The sequence below is a fragment of the Mandrillus leucophaeus genome, unplaced genomic scaffold (assembly GCF_000951045.1).
Source record: "Mandrillus leucophaeus isolate KB7577 unplaced genomic scaffold, Mleu.le_1.0 Scaffold545, whole genome shotgun sequence".
NCBI classification, from domain to species: domain Eukaryota; kingdom Metazoa; phylum Chordata; class Mammalia; order Primates; family Cercopithecidae; genus Mandrillus; species Mandrillus leucophaeus.
Window position 1 is genome coordinate 584,245 of NW_012105864.1, and position 7,402 is coordinate 591,646.

General features: G+C 36.2%; 1 protein-coding gene and 1 pseudogene across 1 annotated transcript in view; one reads left to right on the forward strand and one right to left on the reverse strand.

Annotated features, from left to right (window-relative positions):
* Window positions 1–7,402, forward strand: part of NEBL (nebulette) — a 389,368-nt gene that overhangs the window by 53,525 nt on the left and 328,441 nt on the right. The window lies entirely within an intron of this gene.
* Window positions 6,074–6,809, reverse strand: LOC105552137 (annotated as a pseudogene).

Here is a 7,402-nt window from a genome sequence, read left to right on the forward strand (position 1 = left end):
TAGGATGTGATCCTGGATATCATCCTGGATCAGGGAAATAGCTATCACAGGGACATTTCTTGGGCCATTTGGGGAAATTTGAAAATGGACTATATAAGATAATGATATTGTATCAATGGTCAATTTCCTGAGTGTGATAATCATGCATATGTAAGAGAATGTTTTTGTTTTTGGGAGATTCATGTTGAAGCATTTATGACTTAATTGTCATGATGCTTGCTACTAACTTTCAAATGGTTCTCATTTATACATATAAATTATCTAAAACATGTATGGTAATATTTATTTAAAATAAAAATAAATGTTACATATGTTATATTAAGTATATTACTCAATATAACTATATATGTTATATTAAGTATATTACAAATATTTGCTTTGTACCTGCACATATACACGTTTGTGTATGCATATAAAGCAAATATGCCAAAATGTTGGTGATTGGTGAATCTAGATGAAGGGTATCTTCATCACACTAGTTTTGAAGCTGTTCTGCTGGTTTGAAATTTTTCAAAATAAAAAGTTAGGAAAAAAGAACTTTGTGTTAGAGATGAGGTAGATACAACAATCTTACAAGATTGTTGTAAGAATGATTGAGATGATGTGTATGAAAGTGCTTTGTAAGCTGTGAAAGTGATGTCTCTAAGCCTCTTTGTGTTTAGGATGTAACTTGTGCTGAACTGTAACACCCAATGTTGTATTTTGGGTTGTAACTTGTGCTGAAGTACAACATCCAGTGTTTGTATTTTCTATGAATGACTATGGATTCATAGGAAAGAGAAATTTAATCAGTGGCTTTATTAAGACTCATTTCACACATATGTAATTTAGAAAAAGAAAACTGACTCCGTTTCACTGAGATTAATATAGTTCTGCCCATGGCATATCTAGAACAGTGTCTAAATACATCTAACAAATAATAGGTTTTTTTTTTCAGTAAAGAAACAAAATTTCACTTACTTTTAATGCTCATTTAGCCAGTTGCATTTATGGAAAATCTTTCCCCAGAGGTTGGAAAACGAGCAAACAACAGCTTTAATATAAGTCAATAGAACATTAAGTAGAGAAAAGCTCAGAATTGCATGCTGTGCTAATATCTTGTGATAATTTCAATTTAGGTTTCTTTTTAAGTATGCGTTCAGGATTTTACTGTTAGACTAAATGTAAAACGGAGTCTATGTCTGTGGAGTACTGACATGAACCTGGAGAGTGAACATTTTGCCCCTTCTCAGGGAAGCAGGCCAAAATATCTGTAAAATGGTGACATTTTGATCCTGACTGGAAGACAACCATGTTGAAAGAATGATAAGGAAGGGATTATGGAACAACAAACATAACTTGTCAGCTGGAGGAGATGTTCCTGTCAGGCAATGAACTTGACGAATTTCTTCAGCTAGTATAGACAGTTCAGGTGTAGGCTGTAGTTTTCATTGGTGGTGGCTGTGGGGTGCTACATCAGCCAGACTGACACTAGGTTGCCATCTTTCTCAGTGGGCACATGAGGAAATCATGATGATGGCTATATTAGCGACCATTAAGTAATTATTCCGCACTAGGAGTGATGGTCAATGCTTCCTGTGTATTTTCTGTTAAACCTCACAATATCCCTGAGGTTGGTAAGAAATATTTCTAATATTCTTTTTTTTTTATAGATTAGGTGGACTCAGATTAGATAACTTATGTAAGGTCATACAGATAATAGTGGCCAAGTTGCTACTTGAACCCAGGTTGTGTGACTCTAGAGCCTGTTTTATAACCACCATGCTATACTCAACTGATTCTCTAAAGTTGGTATTTGAGAGAACAGATGAAAAAGATGTGAAGGCTTTTTAGCTATAGAGAGATGCGTTCCGCAATGATTGAGGAAAAGGGATTGGAATTACTCTCTCAACATAACATACTAAGAATAACTAAGCAATATATAGGACCCAACAGTTGTCAGACATTAGACAAGCAGCACAGACAGTGACCTTTCGGAGAAGGCAAACAAACGAGATTGTTGCAGCTTGCTGCCTGGAGAGAGTTCTAGGCTGAGGCACAGGAATACATATTATATTTCTAGACATGTAGCAGAGCCCAGGAATTACCCTAAGTTGAGGAGACACAGTTCAGAGGTTGGAGAGGCTAAGGCTGCTAGAATTCACAAGGCCAGATCTTGGTTAGAAGAGACCTAACCAAGGTTAGGAGAGACAGAGAGGCAACTCTAGAGATCTGTTGAGTTTTCAGTGAGGAAACTCCCCAAGGCCAGAGAAAGACACAGGAGAGAATCAAGAATTGGGTGGAGTCATCCAGGAGCTCAATAGTTGTTTTTTTTTTTTTCTCTTATCACCCAGAGTGGAAAGACCCTGGTTCTCAGGGAACCATTGTCTCCTGGTGGGTCTCATGGTGGGGCCAAATTTGCCCTTGACAAAAGGTTCTTCTGGTCTTACTTGGCAGAGCTTAAGAGCAAGCCATGGAAGGAACAGGTTGTGTCCAAGTAACTTTATTGCACCCAACTCAAGCTCAGAAATATTTAAAAGAATAAAAAGCTCCAGTACCAACAAAGTAACATGTATATTTCTGAAATCCAATAAAAAGTACCAGTCATTCAGGTTGGGTGCTGTGGCTCACACTTGTAATCCTAGCATTTTGGGAGGCTGAGGCAGGAAGATTGCTTGAGCCTAGCAATTCATGACCAGTCTGGGCAACATAGTGAGACCCCCATCTCTGGAAAACAATCTAAAAAGTAGCTGGGATAGGTGTGGCACACCTGTAGTCCCAGCCATTCAAGAGGTTAAGGTGGGAGGATTGCTTAAATCCAGGAGTTTGAGGTTGCAGTGAGCTATGATTGTGCCACTGCACTCCAGCCTGAGTGACAGCAAGACTTTGTCTCTAAAAAAGTAAAAATAAAAAGAAATTACCAGGCATTCAAAGAAGCAGGAAAATGTGACCCGTAATGAGGAGAAAAACAGTATATAGAAAAAGGCCTAGAAATGACACAGATGATAGAATTACTAGACAAGGACTGCTATGGACTGAATTGTGACCCTCCTCATCTTTACCAAATCCGTATATTGAAGTCCTAACCCCTAATGTGATGATACTTGGAGACGGAGACTTTGGTAATTTGGTAATTAGTGTTAGGTGATGTCGTGAGAGTAGGGCCTTTATGATAAGATTAATAACTTTATAAGAAGAGGAAGACAGAGATACAGATTAACTTTTTGCATGTGCCATGTGAGAACACAGTGAGAAGGAAGCGATGTGCCAATCAAAAAGAGGGCTCTCACCAGGAACTGAATTGGTTGGCAGCTTGAGTTTGGACTTCCAACCTACAGAATGGTAAGAAATAAATATCTGTTGTTTAAGCCACCCAGTCTATGGTATTTTGTTATAGCAGCCTGAGCTAATACAAGGCCATTAAAACAACTATTGTAAATATACTGCATATGTTCAAGTATGTAGAGGAAAACATGAGTATGATAAAGAGAGTCATTGAAGATATAAAATAGACATGCATTAAATTTCTAGAGTTAAAAAAATACAAGACAGAAGATACAAGAGAGGGATAAACAGCTACAACTAGTAAACTTGAAGACATAGCAATGATCTAAAATGAAACAAGAAAAAAAAGGACTAAAAAGAATTAACGGAGCATCAGTGAGTAGTGGGACCATAGAAAATAGCCCATCATATTTATAATTATAGTGACAAAAGGAGTGGAAGAAAAGAAACATATCTTAAAAAATAATGGCTAAAAAATTAAGAGTGGAGGGGGAAGGAACAGAAAAAAAATCTAAAGAAATAGTGGCTGAAAAATATCCAAATTTGCTGAAAATCATCATCCCACAGACCCAAAATTTCAATAAGCTCCAATTAGAAGAAAGTGAAAAAAAAACCACACCAAGGCATATCATAATCAAAAGCAGTCAGAGACAAAGGACATTATGCACAGAAGAACAAAGGTGATATTGAGCTAACTCCTTGTTGGAAACAATGCAAGTCAGAAGACAATGGAGCAGCACCTTTAAGGCACTGAAAGAAAAAAACCTCTCAAACTAGACTTCCATACCAAGTGAAAAAAAATTTTAAAATAGATGAAATAAAGACCTTCCCAGACATACAAAAGCTGAAAGAATTTATCATTAGCTGACCATCAGTATAGGAAATGTTAACAGGTCAGGAAGACCTTCCTTCTTAGACAGGAAGAAAATGATACCAGATGGAAACTGAATCTGCACAAAGAAATAAAAAGCACTAGAAAAGGTAAATATGAATGTAAATACAAAATACTTTTTGTTTATAAAAAATCTTTAAAAAACAATTAACTGTTTAAAGTGAATATTTTAACAAGGTATTATGGTAGTAAAATCTGTGACAGTAGTAGCACAAAGACCAGGAAGGGGCAAAAGGGAAGAAGTGTCATGAGGTTATTACACTATATGTAAAGTGTTATAACAGAACTTGAAGGTAGACTGTATCAATGTAAAGATGTTTATTACAAACCCTAATGAAATGACTAAAGAAACAACACAAAGAGATATAGCTAGTAAGCCAATAAAGAAGATAAAAAGGAATCATAAAAAACACTTAATTCAAAAGAAGATAAAAATGAGCAAAAAGGAACAAAGAACAGATTGGAAAAATAGAAAACAAATAGCATGATGATATATTTAAACTCAATCATGTTAATAGTCACATTAAATGTAAATGGCCTAAATTCTGTCAATTAAAAGACAGGCTCTGTCAGATTGGATTAAAAAAAAAGCAGGACCCAACTTTCCACTGGCTAAAAGAAACCTAATTAAATATAAAGACACAGATAGGGTAAAAGCAAAAGGATGGGAAAAGATATAGCATGCCAGCATTAATCAAAGAAAGCTGGAGTAGCTGTATGCATATGGGACAATGTATATTTCTGAGCAAGAATTATTACTAGGAATAAAGAGGGTAATTTCAAAATGATAAAGGAATCATTTTCTCAAGAGAACATAGCAATCCTAAATGTGGTTGAAGTTTCTAATCCTAAACTGAAAGAAGAAATAGCCAGACCACCATTTAGGTGGAGATTTCAACACCTTACTCTCGATAATTGGTAGAAAAAACAGACAGAAAATAAGTAAGAATATAGAGTAATTGAACAACACTATAATCAACATGATCAAATTGACATTTATAGAACATCCTATCTCACAACAGCAGAATACAAGTTCTTTTCAAGTGCACACAGAACATTTACCAAGATAGACCATATTTTGGGCCATAAAACAAATCTTAATCAATTTAAAAAGATTTAAGTCATTCAGGGTATGTTTTCTGACCACAGTGAGATTAAATTAGAAATTAATCACAGAAAGATATCTGGAAAATCCCCAAATATTTAGAAACCACACAACACACTTGAATAACCATCAATACAAGAAGAAATCACAAGTGAAATTAGAAAATATTTTGAAGTACATGAAAATTAAAACAATGTATTAAAACCCACAACCACAATTTGTGAGTTACCAATAAACAATGCTTAAAGGGAAATTAATAGCATTAAAAGTGTATTACATTAGAAAACTAGAAGTTTCTAAAACCAATGACTTAAGTTTCAACCATAAGAAACCAGAAAAAGAAGAGCAAATTAAAGCTAAAGTAAGCAGAAGAAAGGAAATAATAAACTATAGGAGCGAATCAATGGCATAAAAAACAGAAAAATAATAGAGAAAATCAGTGAAAGCAAAGGCTAGTTTTTTTTTTACTTTATTAAAATACTGAGCTTATTTTAAATGTATATTTTTTGTCTTCCCACCATTTCCATGTCTGACCATTGGTGCTACTATGTATGTAGTACATACATACTTTAAGTATGTATGGAATGTTAACATTCCGTACAAACTTAAAACCAAGCAAAGGGTGGAGTTCCATTTTTACAAGCTAAATGACATTTTGGACAACACATTCTTGGCAATGGGACCTGGACAACATTTATCAAACATGGTAGGGAAAGTTCTCACTCTGCATTATAAAAAGGACAGCCAGATATCATCTGTTACAGAGACGAAATAAGATGGAAAATTTTTAACAAACTGTTAACACTGTTTTCTTAAAGAGACTTAATCCACTGCCAGAGATCTGAATAGCCTCCTGGTCAGTCATCCAGAAGCAACTCTTCACATAATTGATGAACTTGGCTTCCACTTTGGGAAGAGAACCACCTATATTTGCTTGCAATTTTGCTTTAATGTCCTTTTGTTGTTTTAGGAGTTTTTTCCTGAATTTTTTTTTCTTTTTCTTTTTCTTTTTCTTTTTTTTTCTTTTTTTTTTTTTTAGAATTCTTGTCCTTTTGATCTCGGTGTTGATGGTTTTGAGTCTTTTCCATGGTGGAAATGATTTTTGTGCGTTTTTGGCTGAAGCATCTCATATAGATTTCTTCACTGGCACTGTTTCTTCGGTTTCTTCATTATCAAATTCTCCTCCTCCTCCCTCCTCCTCCTCTTCCCTCCTCCTCCTCCTCTTCCTTCACCTCCTCCTTCTTTTTATTCTCCTTCTCTTTCTTCTTCCTTCTCCTCTTCCTGCTCCTCCTCCTCCTTCTTCTTCAGCAGTGGCAGCAAGTTTTACTTTTTTTCTGTGGAAACTTGTTACCACCTCCAGGGGCAGATCACTTTCCAGATACACTTAAGAGTTTCACATCCTCCTCTTCATCTTCTGACTCCGCATCTTCCTCCACAGATACTGAGTGCTGTCCACGAATATGTACAGGCCCTGAACCACACTTCAACTCTAAGACCGGGTGGTGTAATTTCAAAGCCCCTAAGGGAAACCATTGACTGTACAGACATTTTCCTTTTTTTTTTTTTTCTTTTTTTATTATACTTCAAGTTCTAGGGTACATGTGCACAATGTGCAGATTTGTTACATAGGTATACATGTGCCATGTTTGTTGGTTTGCTACACCCATCAACTCGTCATTTATATTAGGTATTTATCCTAATGCTATCCCTCCCCCAGTTACCCACTCCCCGACAGGCCCCGGTGTGTGATGTTCCCCGCCCTGTGTCCAAATGTTCCCATTGTTCAATTCCCACCTATGAGTGAGAACATTAGGTATTTATCCTAATGCTATCCCTCCTCCAGTCCCCCAATCCCCGACAGGCCCCAGTGTGTGATGTTCCCCTCCCTGTGTCCATGTGTTCTCATTGCTTAACTCCCCCCTATAAGTGAGAACATACGGTGTTTGGTTTTCTGTCCTTGTGATAGTTTGCTTACAATGATTGTTTCCAGCTTCATCCATGTCCCCACAAAGGACACGAACTCAACGTTTTTTATGGCTGTATATTATTCCATGGTGTATATGTGCCACATTTTCTTAATCCAGTCTATCATTGATGGACATTTGGGTTGGTTCCAAGTCTTTGCTATTGTGAATAGTGCT